At 47.3% G+C, this 18,318-nt stretch overlaps 1 protein-coding gene across 3 annotated transcripts in view; it reads left to right on the forward strand.

Moving 5' to 3' along the window:
• The window catches only part of PAPPA (pappalysin 1), a 256,746-nt gene that overhangs the window by 13,997 nt on the left and 224,431 nt on the right, over positions 1-18,318 (forward strand). The window lies entirely within an intron of this gene.

Consider the following 18,318-nt stretch of genomic DNA (forward strand, 5'->3'; position numbering starts at 1 on the left):
AGTTTGTTTTCCTCTACAGTGTTGGATTATGGTTACATCTGTGGGTTCACAGCAGCGAGCTTATTAGAAAATGTCGTACAGCTGTTTATTAACTTTTCTTAAGTATTTCTTATGTGACAAACCTCTGTCCTAGGCATTCTGTGAAGTTCAGTAGTAAACGGCAGTTTATTTAGAGAGGTAAACCTCCCTCCCTTCCTCCCTTCCTCCCTTCCTTCCTTCCTTCCTTGCACCCACCCATTTATCCATCCATCCATCCATCTATCCATCTATTTGATAGATAATTATTGAGCGATCTTTATGTCTTTGTGTATTACACATCAAGCAAGGAAATGGGGATTAAAAAGGAGAACGGGGCACGGTTCCATCCCTTGAGGAACTCCCAGTCCTAGTGGCAGAAGCAGACTGGTAAACAGATACATGACATGGTAACCGCTATAACTAAGCAATTAATAGAGCCCTGGAAGAGCACAGAGGCAGAAAAACTGTGTTGTTGCACACCCGTGTTTATTATGGGGGCTATAATGTGCTCTGAGATTTCAGAGGCATAAGAGACCCCTTCCACCTGGAACAGTGGGAGAATTGTTCACAAACAATGAACATGTTCATGTACGTGTAATGTGTGCCTTTCCCTGCATGTGGATATACCATGCATGCCATTTTAAATGTGGAGACACAAATCAAAGTAGAACAATAAACACTTTTTGATTCATGTCTCAGCTGAGGACCTTGACTTAGAGTAGCTTTTAGGAGTATGACACTAGGAAATGATTGGACAATTCAATGTCACCACCCACATCAAATCCAACAACCCCTTATTGCATTTATCACTCTGTTGTGGTGCTTTCGTACATGTCTGTCTTTCTCCACTTGTCTCCAAGCTCCTTAGGAGCAGAGACCATTTCTGTCTTCATCCCTGCTTTATTCCTACCTGTCGCACAGTACCAGCCGTGCCAGTGGTGCTTGGTAAGCTTTGTTAAATGAATTGGAGATGGCTCCAAATAAGGGAGAAAAGAGTGTGATTGAACGTGGGTGCTGTGAAGGAAAGGTGCTTTGAGGAATGATAGGAGCCTTAGGAAGGACCAAGCAATGTGGGCAAATAAGTTATGAATGATACTAGCCGTTCCATATGGCTCTGGTTTCTCTGAGCTGACCCGTTACCTGTATATATTCTTCCCACCTTACCCTATTCCTGAGCCTCCCTTCTTCCTGCTGAGCCAGCCAGTGTACCATTCTGTTGGTTTTAAGTCCTTTTCCCCATAGTTTCCTCTCAGCTTCTCCAATCCCATCCCTGGAGAGAGCTGCTAAAGAACCAGGTGCAATTGTGTGGATGTGCCCGTGCTGTTCCTGCATCCCTCACCTGTGCCTTGGAGACCTCCCAGAGGATATGAAAGCAGAGTGATGGCGAGAATCATGTCTGCCATGCTCAGTGCACCTCCCCAGGGCCTGGCACATTGCTGGGGTTCAGCAGATATTTGAGTGAACTTCTGGATGAATAGATGCTGTAAATTTGCAATGCATCTGGTCCTGTCTGCTCAGTTCACAGATGGAGAGAATCTGATTTCCAGAGGAGGCAAGGAAATGATCCCAAGTTCCATTCCAGGTTCCGGACAGAGACCATTCCTTCTGTCCTGCCATATTGTCCTGGAATTTGGGCCCAGCTCTCTTGAACTTGGTCACAAAGATTTCAGATCATTGAATCCTATAGTTGGATAGGGCCCAGAATATCCTTTTTACAGCTGGGAGGTCTAAAGTCCAAAGAGTGGAAGAGATTAGACCACCCCAAGGCTTCCAAAAAAAAATTTTTAAAAACTCTATGTGTCTCCATAGAGTCGACAAATATGTCGTATGTGCCCAATACTCTTAGACTTGCAGCACTGAGCACGACAGAGCAGCTCCCTGCCCTCATGGACTTTCTGTTCTTGCGAGGAGAGAAAGCCAGTAAACAGGAAAACAATTGTAAGGGCTTGTGTATTAATAGTGACAAGTGATAGAAGTGGGTGCCGTGGGGAATGACTGGAGCTGAAGAACATCGCTGTACGTGACCAAGCTGAAGCTTGAACGACAGATGGGGAGGAACAAGCCATATGAAAAGACAAGTGAAGAGAGTTCCAGAGTTCCAGAGTTCCAGAGAGAGAGAGAGAGAGAGAGAGAGCGCGCCGGAAGAGCTAACACACAGACCATGAGGCAGGACAAGCTCAGGATGTTGAAGGAGCAGATATTCAAGCCATTGGGAGTCATGTGTGTCTGGAGCTAAAGGCAGCCCAGGTCATAGAACGTGGATTATAATCTAGATGAACTAGGCAGTTATCGGAGTTTCAAACAAGGAAGTTACAGGATCTGGTGTATGTTTTCCAAAGATCACTCTGACCTCTATGTGGAAAATGAATGGCATGAGACCAAGAGTAGAATCTCAATTATACCACTATTGTGGTGTGAATTGATTGTTGATATTATTACTTTAGTTATGACTTAGTGTTTTGATTGATATCATTACCATTTCCTTACTAGTATCATTACCAAGTACAATACCTGAATAGCACTAATATTTGAGATCAATAGAGGAGGTGGGGGGTTCCTTGCACTTTGTTCCAGGAGGACTTGAAGAGATTTGTGAACCCAAGACATTTTCTGTAAAAATTTGAGGCTCTGCACAGTTTTCTGGGGAGAGGGTCGAAAGTTTTCATCACTTTCTAAAAGGGGTCTATGGCCCCCAAATGATGACTTAAATGCCTAAAAGAAGGGGGCATATGAGGTCATTTCCTGAAGCCTGGTCCCAGCTCTAAAATCTGAACATTCTAGGAGATCTGTGAAAATGAGAATGTTGATGTGGAGTTGTCATATCAGACTGAGGAATTGCACTTTCCTTCATCTGTACCCTTGCTGGAGTAAATAGAATTGGGGACTTTTTTTCCCTCTGAGGAGTAGTTTATTCCTTAGAAATATAATCTACAACTTTGTTTATTCAAACTCTGGTCTCTGAGTTTTAAACCAGGCAAGTTCGCTTCAAATGTGGCCTTAGGTGGTCCTGATCATAATTATTCCCTGTGGATTTTACCCATGAATCTGTGAATGCAAACATCCGTCTACTCGTCCATCCATCCAAACATCATCCAACCATCCACCCACCTACCCTTCTTCCCTCCCTCGCTTCCTTCCTTTTCCCTTCGTCCTTCTCTCCCTTCCTCCTTCCCTCCCTCTCTCCCTCTTGACCTCCTCCATACTTAGATCTCTCCATCAACCCATGCCCTCACCAGTCTATCCTTCCACCCATGTGACCTTCTATTACCAGGCTCTATGCTAGGGCTAGGGCAAGAGTTCGGAGACTCCAATTCTTATTCTTCTGCCACTGTGAGTCCTTGAAAAAAAATCTCCTGAGAAACCTCCGTTGCACCCTTCACTTCTACTAGATTACATTTTGAAAACCTCACTTCAGAAGCTGAAAACTGCTTTGAGAAAAATTCGCTATGCCTGCTTAGTTACATAATTATAAGTATTTCCAGTAGTGCTCCGAGTCTGGGTCTAGACTCCTGGAGGCTTCTTTATCAACACTAATATTTTAGATCAATAACAGATTCTACCCTTGGGTCAGCAGGTAGTGGGAAACCAATAGAGAATGCGCCGTAGAGGCAGGGCTCCTTGGGAAAGGACAGGCTTTATAAAGGGAGCAGAAAAGGGAGCCAACCGTCACCTAGCTCCTGGGACTCTCTTTGCCCACAAGCCCCAAAGCCCTGGTATAGTGGTTCTGAGCCTTCATGATCCGCGTGTGCCCCTGGATGCACGATGTAGCAGGAAGCCCTCGTGGCATGGGGTTGTTTCAGTTTCCGAAGCATTCGACATGTACCTATCATATTCCCACTCGCCTTGTAAAACAAGCATTTTCATTTAATACAGTGAGGTCTTTGTATTCTCAACAACAAACACATGGTCTAAGGCTCGCGGACACAACCTGCCTTTTTCTCTAACACTCTCCCCCTCACCCAACTCTGTCCGCCCTTACAAAGCCCAGCGTCAGCAGAAATATCTGTTTACAAACAAGGGCTCCCAGAGAACAGTATCAGTAGCTCAGACAAACCTCTAAAACACGCCCCCAACTCTGTCCTTGGAATCCCTGCGAACAGGGTATATCCCTGGCAGCAGCTTTTGTGGAAGGCTTCCTGCCTTTCCATCTTCCCATCTGTCTTCATGTCTGGCTTCCTCTGTCTCCTTCCACTTATTCATTAAAACCGTGAGGATCCTGGACTGCAGAGGCAGTTGGATGCTGGTTTGGGCCTCATGGATATTTGGAAAACAGAGCCCCGACAGGGAGTGGCTTGAGAACAGCAAGGCAGACCCACACGCATCCAGCCTGCCGTGTCATCTGAAGCAGAAGCTGATTGAAGAAGGATTATTAATTGGGTGGATATAATAGTCACATGATGATCATACAGCTCTAGATCACTTTTCTAGGATTATCAGCAACTGAAGCAATTCTTTTGTTACTCTCTCGAACTTGAGTCGACTATAGCTCCCTATTACCTACACATGGTAATGATAATAGCTAACATATTTAGCACGTAACGTGTGCCAGACACTGTTGTGAGGAGTTTGCATGTATTAACTCTTCAATCCTCACAAGGACCCTTTGATATAGATGCTATTATAATCCCAGTTCTCCATATAAGACAACTGAGACATGGGAAAGTTAAGTGACTTGCCGAAGGTCACACAGCAAGTACTGGGTAGAATTAGTCCCCAGAATCCAGGTTCTAGCCATTCTTCCACAGACCTCTCCAGATCAGGTCAGAATTCCTTAGCCTCACATTGAACTTCCTCCTCAGACATTGTTTCCTACCATAACACTTCCTAGTTCCTTATGTCGGGGGTCCTCAACCTCAGCACAGGTGACATTTTGGAATGGATTATTCTTTGTTGTGGGAGTCTGTCCTGTACATCGTAAGATGTTTAGCGGCATCCCTGGCCTCTACCCACTAGATGCAGAAGCGACTCCCCGCCACCTCCAGCTGTGCTGATCAAAAGTGTCTGCAGGAACATCACCACATATTCACTGGTTGAGAACCGTTGTCTTACGTGGACTCTTCTGATCAAACAGAATCGTCTGGCGTTCTTGGAACACTCTTCCCACCTCCGTGCTTTATCGCATTTAGTTTCCCCCTGGACCTTGCAGGGCCCTGGGCCTCCTCACCATCGGTCTTTTCTCTATTCCAGAGTCTTTCAGTTCCTGAACATCTTTTACAGCCAGAGAGGAAATACTAACCTGTCTGGGTCATCGATCTGCTTGTTTCTACGGTTTTCTGTTTAAAAAAAATTGTCACCGATTCCAAACTTTCTATTTAAAATCCCCTGAAGATTCCACGGGCGTCTTGAATTAAAAGCTCAGTTCGTTCCGTGCATTCAACAATTGTTTATTGGCTCTACCTCGTGTCAGGTCCCAGGCTCAGCACTCGGAGTATGAATTCACAGGAGATAGAATACGTGCACCTCAAGAGTTTATGTGAGAGGCTATCAGAGGTGGAGAAGAACTTAGAGATTCACTCTCCACTCTCTCCTAGTTGAGCAGATGAGGGAACCAAGCCCCGGAAGGTAGATGATATTTCATCAAGGTCAATTAGAGACCAAGCTTAAGGCTGGGCTAGATCATTCTCCACCTAGCGGAATAAAATTGAAATTCTGAAGTCCCAGGCAGCATCTAAATACCATTTATCCATCTGGAGTTTTAAAGAGCTCCTTTGAGTCATAATTTATGATTTTCTAGCAGATATCAGAACAATAGAAAATTCCTATCTGAAAAGTCTATCAGCCTTCTTTTCAAAATTTTGCTTACATTCCATGCTTTTCGTGGTAAGTCTTTAAGGCTGAATGGCTCCAGATTGCCAATGAGCATTGGGCAGGGAGTCCTGAGATAGGAGTCCTCGTTCTTTCAGCTCTGTGGCCCTATCGATAAGAGCATCATGAAATCCCTAGCTAATGATCCCTACCCCCATGGACTCTCTTTCTCAAAACCCACCAATGATTCCCTATTGTCTATGGAATAAACTTCAGATCTCTTGGCATGGCGCTCACAGCCCTTTACAATCGAGCCTTAGACGCCCCTCGCTGTCCCATTTCCCTTTACGTGCACCGTCAGTCCCATCAAAAGCAGATGTCTTCTTCATCTCCAGAGTCATCTTCCGGTGACTTCACAGCTCTTGCCTTTGCTCATCCTTCGTCTTCTGTTAGAGGGTCTTTGCCCAGCCTCCTCCCCGCCGCCACCAAATTCCTGTTCCTTGTGCAAGCTCAGTTCTTGTGTCACTCGTCCAAGAAAACTTCCCGGAGCCTCCTTGTCTGATTCAAGTGTTCCCTGTGCTGAGCTCTTTGGCTACACCTCTACTAGAACTTACTCGATTATGCTCTCTTTATTTATAATTAAAAACTCCTTCTCGTCCTCATGTAGTCAGTGTTCCCCGACTGGGCAGCATAATTCAGAACTTAAGTGTGTGAACCCTTGAGACTCATTGCCTGGCTTTGAATCCCATCTCTGTCATTAGCCAGTGAGTTACTCGGGCTCGGGCAAGTTAGTTGGGCTTCTCTGAGTAGCATTTTTCTCACCTGTAAAATGGAGATGACAATACCTCCCTGCTCGGATGACTGTGAAGGGTTCCTGAGCTACTCCACGCAAAGAGCTGAGCACAGAGCCTGGCGCGCAGCAAGTGCTCAGCACACATCAGCTGGCGTTGCCCCCTCCCTGCTTCGGAGAGTAATTCCGGACGGCACCAGCCCGGCAAAGCAGGGATCTGCCTGTCTGGCCGCGTCCCTTCCTTATCTCCCTTCGCCATCTCTCTCCCTGAAAGGCTCACCCGTGACAGGGTGGCCGGATGAGGTGATGGCAGGCTCGCCCCAGAGAGGAGCTTTTGTTTCCAGAGCTCAACCCATACTGTCTGGGGTGCGTTTTTACATAACTTGCTGTGGGCCTCTGTCACTTACGAAATTTACATCATTTGACTCTCCCACGTGGGAACCTTCCCCGTCCCTTTGAGCTCCTTGGATTGGCCGCAGGTGCTCTCTACCTCTTCCGATGCTGTTCTGTAGGTGCAGACCCACCTTTTGTAGAGATGGACCCAAGCCCGACTCATCCATTAGCTGCAGTAGGCACAGTGCCTGAGGTCCACAGTACTTTCAAGGGGCCCATAAAAATGGCTTAATTTCTTTTAAAATCAGAAGAAAAAAGCTAATATAATAATAATATATATGTAATAATGAATCCACCCTCTTGATTATATATATCTTGATACCGATACAATCATAAAATATAATTATGTTTATTTAGAGAGGAAGGAAAAAGTCCCCAGGGCCCATGAAAGTCATGATCCCAGCCTGAATGAAAGGAATTTGCCCAAGATCGACAGTACCTTAGTGGCAAATCAGGACAAATGTTCATGTCTCATCACTCCCGATTTAGAACTCTTTTCCCTGTGTTTAAGAAAAGCCCTGGAAGTGATTTCACCACAGTCTTCTTTCACAGATGAGAAAAGGAGGCCAGAGAAAGCGCGACTTGACTCAGGCCACACAGCTTAGTCATATAGCAAACGGCTTTCCCGACTTTTGTTTTATACTTTTTATTTTTGGGGGTGCATCGGGTCTTAGTTGCGGCATGCCGGAATCTTTCGTTGTGGCGCGGGCTTCCCTCTAGTTGTGACGCGTGGGTTCCAGGGCACGTGGGCTCTGTAGTTGGCCGCACGCAGGCTCTCTAGTTGACGCTCTCTAGTTGAGGCTCAGTAGTTGTGGCGCGCGGGCTTAGTTGCCCCACCGCGTGTGGGATCTTAGTTCCCCGAGCAGGGATGGAACCCGCGTCCCCTGCATTGGAAGGTGGATTCTTTACCACTGAACCACCAGGGAAGTCCCCTTTCCTGACTTCTCGTTGTTCTTTTTAGTATTTTACACAGCCAACCTAATGCCCACCCATGCCAACCTCCTGTTAGATGGATGGAAAATTTGAGGGCCAGGAAGTAGAGGGGCTTACCCAGGGTCACAAGGTTGCCTATCCTGCCTCCAAGTCAGGACTGTTATTCCAGTATTATAAAGATGGGTCCGAACCTCAACATCTTCAAATTGGGTTTCTTCACAAGTCTTGGCGTGTATTTCATTTGTTCATTAATTGGTTCATTCACTCACTCATTCATCCATTCAACAAGTGTCTATTGAAGACTAATGTCCTAAGCACCCTGTGAAAGCTCTAGATTCAGAGTGGTAAACAGATATGTACTCTCTACCCTCTCAGAGCCTCACTTTCCCCACTTGTGTGAGAAGAATCACAGTTTCTTAGAGAGTTCTGGGAGAAGCAAATGAAATAATTAAGATCCTTTGTACACTTTAAAACTCCAAAGAGTGTCAAGAATGCTTCCTGTATTGTTATAATTGGCAGAGTGTATAATTAATATGGAGAAGATTAAGACACTGACTGTATGAGGAAATAAATATTTAATTAAAAAACAATTTCTGCTTATGCTTATCCATACACAACAGAAGACATTGGTTAAGCATCTGGTTTTGGAGTCAGAGAGCTGGGTTCTAATGCTATTTGTGTTATTACAAGTCAAATGACCTTTGCCCCAGTCAATGCAACTCTGAGTCTCAGTGTCCTCTCCCATAAAATGGGACCAAGAGAACTTATCTCGTAGAGTAGTTATAATAATCCAATGAGATGACGCAGATAAAGTTCTTGGCTTTGAACATGACACATCATCAGTGGTGGCTCTGTTTATTTCTCAGTAGGTTCATGTGGCTTGGAGTGGCATTAGAACAAATCAGAGTAATGATCCTAGGGATAATGTAAAGAAGCAGGTGTGGTAATAATAGGTCTCCCTGATTGCATAGTATCAACTCCTATTGTATCTATGTTGCCTCAACAGAAGGACTGGCATTAGCATTAGGGAACAGCAGGTCTCTCACCAGAGAGTATAGCTCAATGCCTCGAATGTCTAGCCAGGGCTTGATACAGTGGATGCCCGGTGAATATGTGTTGAAAGAATCGGTGAATGGATAGATGAATAAATCAGGCAGGACTCGGGGATTTTGATTTATGGGAAAGAAAAGCCAAGGATTGCACGATGGAAAGCCTCAGACACCTCTAGGCTCTCTTGGGGTCAAGGGTACTGAATAACTCTGTGGGTTCCTGCAATCCAGGTCCTGCACCACTGGGTGGAAAGGAAAGGGAGCTGATTCTGGCTCACGCTAGGTGAGCACTGAGAAATGCCCAAAGGTGCAAAGGCCTTCTGCAGGTGATCAGAAGTTCTCTGATTCTGGAAATATGCACAGTCACTTGTAGAGATGTACAGGTGATTCAAGCAGGAAGTTGGGTGGTAAAGGTCATGTAATGACTTTTAAGGGAACCTCCAGTCCCGACTATGCCTGATTCCATGAATGCGAAGAGTAAGGGCTTGGGGCTGCTGTGAGGTGTGAGGGTGGCAGGAGGCTTCGGTCTTGACGGTTTTCTGGGAGGCAGTGCCGTTGCCTCTTAGGGTTGGTGAGTGAGCAGGGAGAGCTTGGAGGTCCTCAAATCACTGCAAAGACCGAAGGTAGGCGCTGTTCTCCAGGGCAGCTCCAACATCAGCACCGCTGAGTCCACCAGGGGCTGATTCGTGCGACAGTAACTTTTGACGGTGAACAGATGAAGACGCGTGACTCTTCCTCATCCTCCTGTCTTTCTGTCCTCTTCATCCTCTACCCCCACCTCCTCCTCTTTCTTCTTTGTCTTTTTCTCCCTCTCCTCCACCCACTTCCTTTTTCTAAGTTGATATGCACCAATTTCGATGACACTGTGTGAAAAAGAGAGCGATGAACAGGTCTGTATTCCAGAGGACAGTGTCGGAAAGGTTAACGTTTAACGGCACAGAAGAAGGGGGAAAAAATGTTCCCGATTCTGAGGAAAACGAACAGCCGTTTATTATCAAAACCAATTAAAAAAGTGTAGCTAACATTTATCATGTGCTATGCAAATGAGTGTTTGTATTCTCGTACTAAATCCTTAAAATGTCACTACGCCTTAAGTACTGTTATTATCAGGGAGGTGAGGGGGTTTTGCCCGTGACTACATAGCTAACAGGCAGCAGAGCTGGGGACTGCACGGTACAGTGCTTAATGCTTGGTATGTTGCCAGAGCCCACGTGCCAAGTCTGGGTACATTCATTATCTCATTAGTTACCCCTACAACCAGCAGAGGTAGGTAGTATCATCCCCATTTTACAGATGAGAAGACTAATACGAGGAGAGATGCCTTGACTTTCCCAAGTCACACAGCTAGCGAATGGCAGAGCCAGCATTTGAATGTACATTCATTGGTCTCTAAAACGCTGACCATTCAGTTTACACAGAGCCTGATTCCATGTGAGCAAAGGAGGCCGACTGGCGAGGAAAGATCCAGAGGGAAACACAGGGGCACCTTGAGCCCTTCAGAGCACTTTGCCATCCCAGGCACGTTATATAAGTCTGTGTATTAATACAGCAAATGGGTTTTTAGGAACCCTTGGACATATTCTTGTTAACCTTGCCTTACATCTGAATGGCCTTAAATAGTTTACAAGGAAGTATGCGTACATTTATCTCCTTTCTGTCTCAAAAAAGACCTTTGAAGTATATAGGATGAGACTTTTTAATCCCTGGAATACACATGGGAAAACAGGCTCAGAGAGCTGAATGAGCTCATCCAAGGTCACACAGCTAGTAGAAAAGTGAGTGTCAGGGGGTTTTCAGGTAATGGTTCCCAGCAGGGAAGAAAAAAGAACACAGGCAGAGGGCAGACACGGATGCTACCATGGACGCTGGTCATGCTGTTCCTCCTGGACCTGCAAAGGCAGATGTGGCCCCACCTATTCACCTGCACGGCCAACGCACAGGAGGCGCCTGAGCTAATCCTGACCTTGTGAATTGCTCCGAAGGGTCACCCTTGATGCTCCAGCCTCTCTCGCACCAGGAGACAGGGATGTCCAGAACTCAGTAGAGTGTGGCTAAGCCTCCAGCCAGGCGTTGATGGGTTTTATGCCAAGCCCCCTCCTTCCGCTGAGCCTAAGAGCAGGTCCTTTGAGCCAAGGTGGGCCTGGAGGGGTGAGGATGCCCCTCAGGTGCCCACCTCGGTGACGCCGCAGCCCTCCTCTGAATGCCTGGTGCCGCCGAGTCCTCCAGGGTCGTTTCGGTGGTCCCCCCCCCCCCACAACTGAACCAAGTGCGGGGACCATGGGTGTACTTAACCCAAATCTGTCTGTTTTAATCACCCTCCTCTAGACAGATAAAAGCTTTCCATAGGATTGCTCTCTCAAGCATTGCTCTGTGGCTTTGATACCAGCCATTAAATCATGGAAGGGAAAACAAAATGAAACCAAACAAAAAAAGGACCAGCTCCAACCTTTAGCTTTTAATTTTTTTAGCCTCCTGAAAGAAACCAGATTGTTGACCTAAATTCCCCCCTTTCATCCCCACATCCTCTCACCTCTGCTCGTATCCCCCTGGCTGGTGTTCCACAGCTAGTGGACCCCCGTAAGTTGGAGGGCCTGAAATGGCCTTCCTTTCCCTCCTCCCTGCTCGTCCATTACCTTACATCTCCCGCAGTAGGAACCAAGGCTGGGACGTCTGAAGGACTTGCGATCTCAGAGTCACAGGGAGTCTGAGATGGAAGGGACCTTTGGGGCCATCTGATGCAACCCTCCTATTTCACAGGCAGGTTTGACGATGCCCTGGGGGGGGGGTGTGCTGCTTGCCCGTCGCCCCACAGCAGTGAAGTGGCAGAGCTGGAACACAAGAACCTTGGCCGTGGGCTGAGAGTTTTTCCCATTGAAGGGAAGCATGCTGGAAGAGAGCTCTGGCTTTAGAGTCAGCCCGCCTGTGATCCAGTCTCTCTAGCTGGGATCCTCGGAGGGAAATCACTTAGCTTCTCTGCACCTGTTTCTTTCTCTGTCAAAAGAATATCAGTAAAGCCCACTTCACCGGTTTACTATGAGCACTAAATGAGCTGTCTGTGCTTAGCAGAGAGACTGCTACCTAAAGACGTTTAGCAAATTCTTGTTATATTATTATCATTACAGTTGTCCCTTGGTATCCACAGTGGATTGGTTCCAAGACCCACCACAGATACCAAAATCTGCAGATGCTCAAGTCCCTTATATAAAATGGCATAGCATTTGCATATACTCTACACACATCCTCCTGTATACTTCACATCCTCTCTAGGTTACTTACAATACCTTATGCAATGTAAATGCCAGTGCATGGCGAGGTCCCCATAGCTGAGGTCCTGCTCATCTGTGGGGGAACTGAACTTGAAATCAGGAGTCTTGAATTTCAGTCTTTCCTACCACTTAGTGCTGTGTGACCTTGGACAGGTGACCAGACCCCTCTGAGTCTCAGTTTTCTCATCTGTAAACAGCACCTATTATACAAGGTGCTGTGAGGGTTATGTAAGACACCTTGGCCCAGAAGCAGCTATGTACACGCTCAACACACAGCAGGGGCTTCAGAAGTGCACATTCAAGCTGAAATACAGAAGCATACCTCTCTTGTGAGGAAAGTTTCCTGTGTGGTGACGACACCACCCATTTTTGTATCCTCCTAATACACTTTGCCCTGCTCGCAATAGGAATCGAGTTAAGTTGAGGCAATGTGTTGTAACCAAGAAGGATTCTGAACTGGGCACGAGGCAGTGAAAGATTTTAGAGAAGTTTCAATGGGAGAGCTTAAAAAACTTGTTGAATGGTCGTATAGTTCGCTAAGGTTACCATAACAAAGCACCACACACTGGGTGGCTTAAATAGCAGAGATTTCTCCTCTCACAATGCTAGAGGCTAGGAGTCTGACATCAGAGCGCCTGCAGGGTTGGATTCTTCTGAGGCCTCTGTCCTTGGCTTGTAGATGCCCATCTTCTCCATCCTATGTCTTCATATTGTCTTCCCTTTGTAGCTGAATTTCCTCCTCTTACAGGGACAGCAGTCATAATGGATTAGGGCCCACCCTAAGTGACCTCATTTTAGCCTAACTATCTCACTGAAGACCCTATCTCTAAACCAGTTCATATTCTGAGGTACTAGGGGCTAGACTTCCAACATATGAGTTTCGGGCAGGGGCGGGGGGACACACGTTTCAGCCCATAACAGATGGAAAAGAAGATGGCAGGCAGCCAGGCGTGTGACGGCAACCTCGAAGAAAAGATGAAGAAAAAGAACATTGCAGTATAGAGCCCGGACATTGGCACAGAGCTGGGTCAGAAACCAACAAGCAAGGAGGCTAGTGATGGGGGTTCAGTTGCTGAAGGACAAGGCCAGGAAGGCATCTCAAACTCCAGATAGACAACCAGGCCCAGGCGAATCTTGGGTCCCAGTGACGTGCGACAAGCCAGGTAGAACAGATGAAGCACTGGTAGTAAAGGACCACTGATTCTCAGTCCATTTCTTTTAGGTCCAGGCAGAAGAACGACACAGAAAGCAGCCTCCTGGCTTGCAGTTCAATTCCACTTGCTTGTGTTGGCGCTGCTGAACTTACAGAAGTATTTTTGGAGGGGGGGCGTGTCCTCAAACAGCCCACAGTAAAGTGTTTGGCACTTAGCACTTAATGCAGTGATGCGATTAAGAACCTGGGCCTGGGAACCCTATGGACGCAGATTCTAAGCTGTGTTGCTTTGGACAAGCCACTGCCTTTCTGAGCCCATGTTTTCTCTGCAGAATGGGCTGCGTTGATAGTTTTGTTGTGAGGATGAAGTAAGAGAATTAAGCACTTAGTAAGCACGCGGTGCTTAGTAAGTTTCTAAACAAAGGGCGATGTGCTCTTATAAGGAACACAGCAGTAGAGAAGTGTCCTTCCTTCCCTCCCTTCCTTTATTTTATACTTTCAGTGACAGACTCTATGGGGCACCTGCAAGGTACCAGATGCTGTGTTGGATGCTGGGCATTTAGAAATGAACCGAACAGACATACTCAGGAAACAGACATTGAATGCGTAATTAGGGAAGTGATGAGGTTTTGGACCGGGAGGAGGAAGATTTATCTGTACCCGGGCTGGAGTGCTGCGGTCACACAGCACTGCCCTGGGGTGGTGACATTACAGTGGCCCTGAGACGGTGACCCCACGGCCCATGGGATTCTCCCAGTATGGCCCTGGCATAGGTTTGGGGAGACTCCCTACAAGCCTTCTGCCTTTGGACTTGCCTCCTTCATACATGCTCTTCAACTCGGGAGTGAGATGAGCCCGAAAAGAGGCAATAAAAATAAATAAACATCAAGCTTCGGCTGGAATATGAAACCCTTTTCCCAGGAAACCCAGCTGCAGGAAGATAGGGACACATTAGAGAGGCCAGCTGACCAGGGTTCAAGCGACAGGTGCTGGTCACGAGACCCCAGGGCAGCCCCTTTCCCGGTCTGGGCCTCTACTTCTCCATCTGTGCAGGTGCCCCAGTCGCCTCCTTGGCTGGCGAATGGGCTCTGGCACTTTCGCTGCCCGCCGCTTCCACGTGCTTATAGCTTGGAGGCAGGTTCATGCTAATTCGATGTAGATGGTGTACAGGATCGCCTGTGGCCTTCCGGCTCGCCCCCTGCGGATGCATCCCCTGAGATCAACCTCTGGGACCACACAGATGGTGCCGACTTCAGACCAACTCTCACTGTTTGTTTCACTGTGTCTCTCTGTCTTCCTGGAGAACCATGGGGAAGGGTGGCGTGGAGGTGCGGTGGGGTTCACCTGTGTCTTCCCGAGGGCAAACGCTGTTCCTTGTCCGGGATGGAGACACACACGGCACGATCCTCCAGGCGTGCAAAAATTGGCAATGACGTGAGGCGTCCGATTCCAATCAACACGTGTTTTTGAAGCGTCTCCTGCTTACAGGGAACCATTCTAGCAGCGAACAAAAGAGCTCTTAAATTGTAGCGGGGCTATCATTTACTCCTAGCCCCTCCTTTTTCAGAGAAGGGAAATGAGACCTGGCAGCATGAGAGGTGGTGTGACTTGTCCCCAGGCAAGGTCATCCAGCAAGCTGAGCCCAGATCTCTGGTCCCAGATACCCCGTTCTGGGCTGGTGATACATCAGTGCCTCCCTTCCAGCCCTCTGAAATGTGACTACTGTTGATTACGTTATTTTTGTACGGAAATAAATCCCATTCACCACTACACCCCACCCCCATCCCTCTTGAAGTTCAGTGATTTCCTTTCACCACTAACACTCCAGGTAAATATTTCCCTCTGAACTTCTGAAGCCGCTGCTTCAAGGTCCTCATTTCCCTTAATGTGCTTCCTCTTGGTTCCACTGAAAAGAGAAAAGAGAGGGTTCTCTTTGCCCTTCCTCTCTGCTTCCTGGGGCTAAGCCACCTCTTGGTCCTTCGCTCCGTGTCACAGAGTCTAGCGTTTCTCACTGCTACCCTCTTATCTCTCAACTGTAAACGGAGGTGGCCAGAGCCGGGGTCCCCAGCCCCCGGGAAGGTCCTGAACCTGAGGGCACCCTACAGATGTGTAAACAGTTTACCTTGCTAACCCAGCCAGCCGCCTTCCAAAGGCAACAGGAAAACCAGGACTGAGAGCCCTGGCAAAATAAAAACCTGCAGAGAGAGAGAAAGAGAGAGAGAAGGAGAGAGGGAGAAGGATCCTGTTTCAGACGTGAATTTTCTCATTAGAAGAATTTTCTGTTTAAGGGGGAGGGGTTGGCCAGGGGAGGAAGAGAAGGTGAGCTGAGAGGTGGGATGGGAGGCCCAAGAGGGGGGTGCTCCAGGGGCCTGTGCGCTCCTGCTTCCCGTAGCCAGCAGCAGACCTGGGGGAGCTCATTCCAAACCCGGAGACAGAGCTTTGGCCTCGGTCAGTGGGGAGGTAGCTTTTAACATGCAGGCCTCATAATAGTAGCAGAGCCAAAGGGGGGTTATGATTTCTAAGTAGAGTTTGCCAGTGGATTTGAGGAGGACTTGTGCTTTGCTGAGCCCTCATCCTACCAGCTCTTGATGCCTTTAGGGTACCCTCTCTCTCTGGTGTTTCTGTATTTCGTTTTTAGTCATTTTCTACTTTTCATCCTTGACATCACTCCCAGACCCTCCAGCATCTAAAAGTGAACTCCCATTTGGACAGCCACTGTACGCCAAGGGTAGTAGAGCCACTGTGTCTTTTAAGTATGACAGCATACGTAAAGAGAGGTACAGATGAGGGAATTAAGATCCGCAGAGGTGAAGCGATCTGCCCCCGATGTACGGCCGGTAACTGCTGTCATCAGAATTACCCGGAGTCCAAAGATCCTGCTCTTTCTACCTGACCAAGAACACACTCTGTCTTCTGATTCTCTCTGTCCTTTATCCAGGGAGACATACATCAGTGCCTTTGATTCTGTTTGTCCTTTTTCTCTTCTCCCACTCCGTTTAGAATCATTCATGTGCTCATTCATGAGACACTTGCTGAGTGCCTGCTGTGTACAAGGGAATAGTGCAAGGTTCTGGACAGGGTACAGATGACCCAAACAGAGCCGTCACTCTCAAGAAGCATCCAGTCTAGGGGAGACTCCAAAACCAGAGAACAAGTGTCTAGTTTCCAAAAAGTAGAATGAATTCAGAGGAGAGAATGATTGCTCCTCAGAGGACCATCAGGGAAAGCTGCTTGGTAGAGGTGGTTTCTGTTTTAGCCACTGGGAAGCTTGGGAACAGAACATCAGACTTAACCAAACATGTGGGGGGAACCTCATTCAGTCCCCTCCTTTCCCAGGTAGGGAGCCAAGACCCAGAGGAGGTACTTAGTGCTTCGTCAAAGTGTGAGAGCAGGTTGATGTTGGAGGAGACCCTGGCCATGACGTGAAGGATTATAGGACAGGAGTGGTGGTAGGAGAGGTGTAGGCAGACTTCTACCGTCTATGTCAGCTGCTAACAGAGAGAGTTACACAAATTCTAAGGCGCCAGTGACCACAGAGGAGTGCAGACTGTGTGGGCCTCCTCTACCGATTTTGCTGGAAGCCGGCTGTGCTCATTTCATGAGTGCTAATGGCAGGTGCACACTCAGAGTTATGGTGACCGCAACAGTTCTCCAGCTGAAAGTAGGGACTGTGCTTCTAAACGAGCATCTTTTATTCATTCTCCTGTTCCTCTCTTTCTCCTCCCACCTGGCCTCATACATCATCCAACACTTAAAATGCACTCTTAATTAGAAAGTCTTTCCCATCCAACTGGCTGTCCATGCCAAGGACACTGGGTATATTCCAGAAAGACTGGGAATGGGGGTTGGTGAGTATAAAAATAATTAGATCCAGAGAGAATCTGCTAAGTGACTTCCGGAGGTTCCCAGAGTAAGTCTAGAGATGTCTGGCTTGGAACTTTCCCAAACACCCAACTAAACCTTGGGACACCCCCAGGCAGGTGGTTTGATCCAGACAGATCCCTGGTGGCACTGATGAGGGAGAGGGAGGTACCATAGAGTTAGTCCCTAGGACAGTGGACCCAGGGTCCGATGGATCTGGGATCCACTTACCAACCAGTTGACCTCAAACCCATCCATCTCTTCACTTCCTTCAATTTCTGTTTCCTCCTCTGTTAATATCAGCACCTTGGGGGCGCTACGCGGATTAAATGAATGAATGCACACACAGACCTTAGCACAATGCCTGACCTGCGATAGAGGCTTGGAAGATTTTGCTTAATGAAGGCATCCCCAGCATCTTTTTATGTTAAGAGGATGCTTTTTATTTTTTGAAATATTAGCATTAGTGTTAGAGAAAAGCAGGCTTGAATTGGCTCTCAGGAAATTTGTCAGTGACTCTACGTAACCTAACAAATGCCTTCCGTTCGCTGGGTCTCAGCTTCCTTACCTTTCGAGCGAAGGAGTTGCGAGTGTTTAAAAACCTTTCCAGCTCAGATAGTCCGCCTTTCTTTGGGGGTGGATGTCGGGGCTAGCCAGGACTCCTGTTACAGTTAGAAGCTTTACTAGTAGCTTTGCAGCCCTCGACCCTCACTTCTCCAGGGAACCTTCCCAACAAGCCACCACCGCTGATAATTGATGAGTGCTGGTGGCTGATGTGCGCCCAAAGTTGCGGTGACGGTAGTCAGAGCTGTCCTTCTAAATGAGCATCTTCTATTCATCCTCATCTCTTTGATTGTTCTCTCACCTCTTCCTCTCACCACCTATGTCATTCTACACTTAAAATACGCTTTTAATTAAAAAAGTCCTCTTCCCCATCCAACAGTTTTGCAAAATCAAAGGTTTTCAGATTTTAGTTATTATCACTGTTGTTTTCTTTAGCTCAAGTACCTATTCTGCAAACAAATATCTTTCTTGTATGCCCCATACTCAGAACCAAAAAAAGTGAAACCACATGGGTTAAAGTTGTGGTGAGAACCTCCCAAAGGTAAC

The sequence above is a fragment of the Tursiops truncatus genome, chromosome 6 (assembly GCF_011762595.2).
Source record: "Tursiops truncatus isolate mTurTru1 chromosome 6, mTurTru1.mat.Y, whole genome shotgun sequence".
NCBI classification, from domain to species: domain Eukaryota; kingdom Metazoa; phylum Chordata; class Mammalia; order Artiodactyla; family Delphinidae; genus Tursiops; species Tursiops truncatus.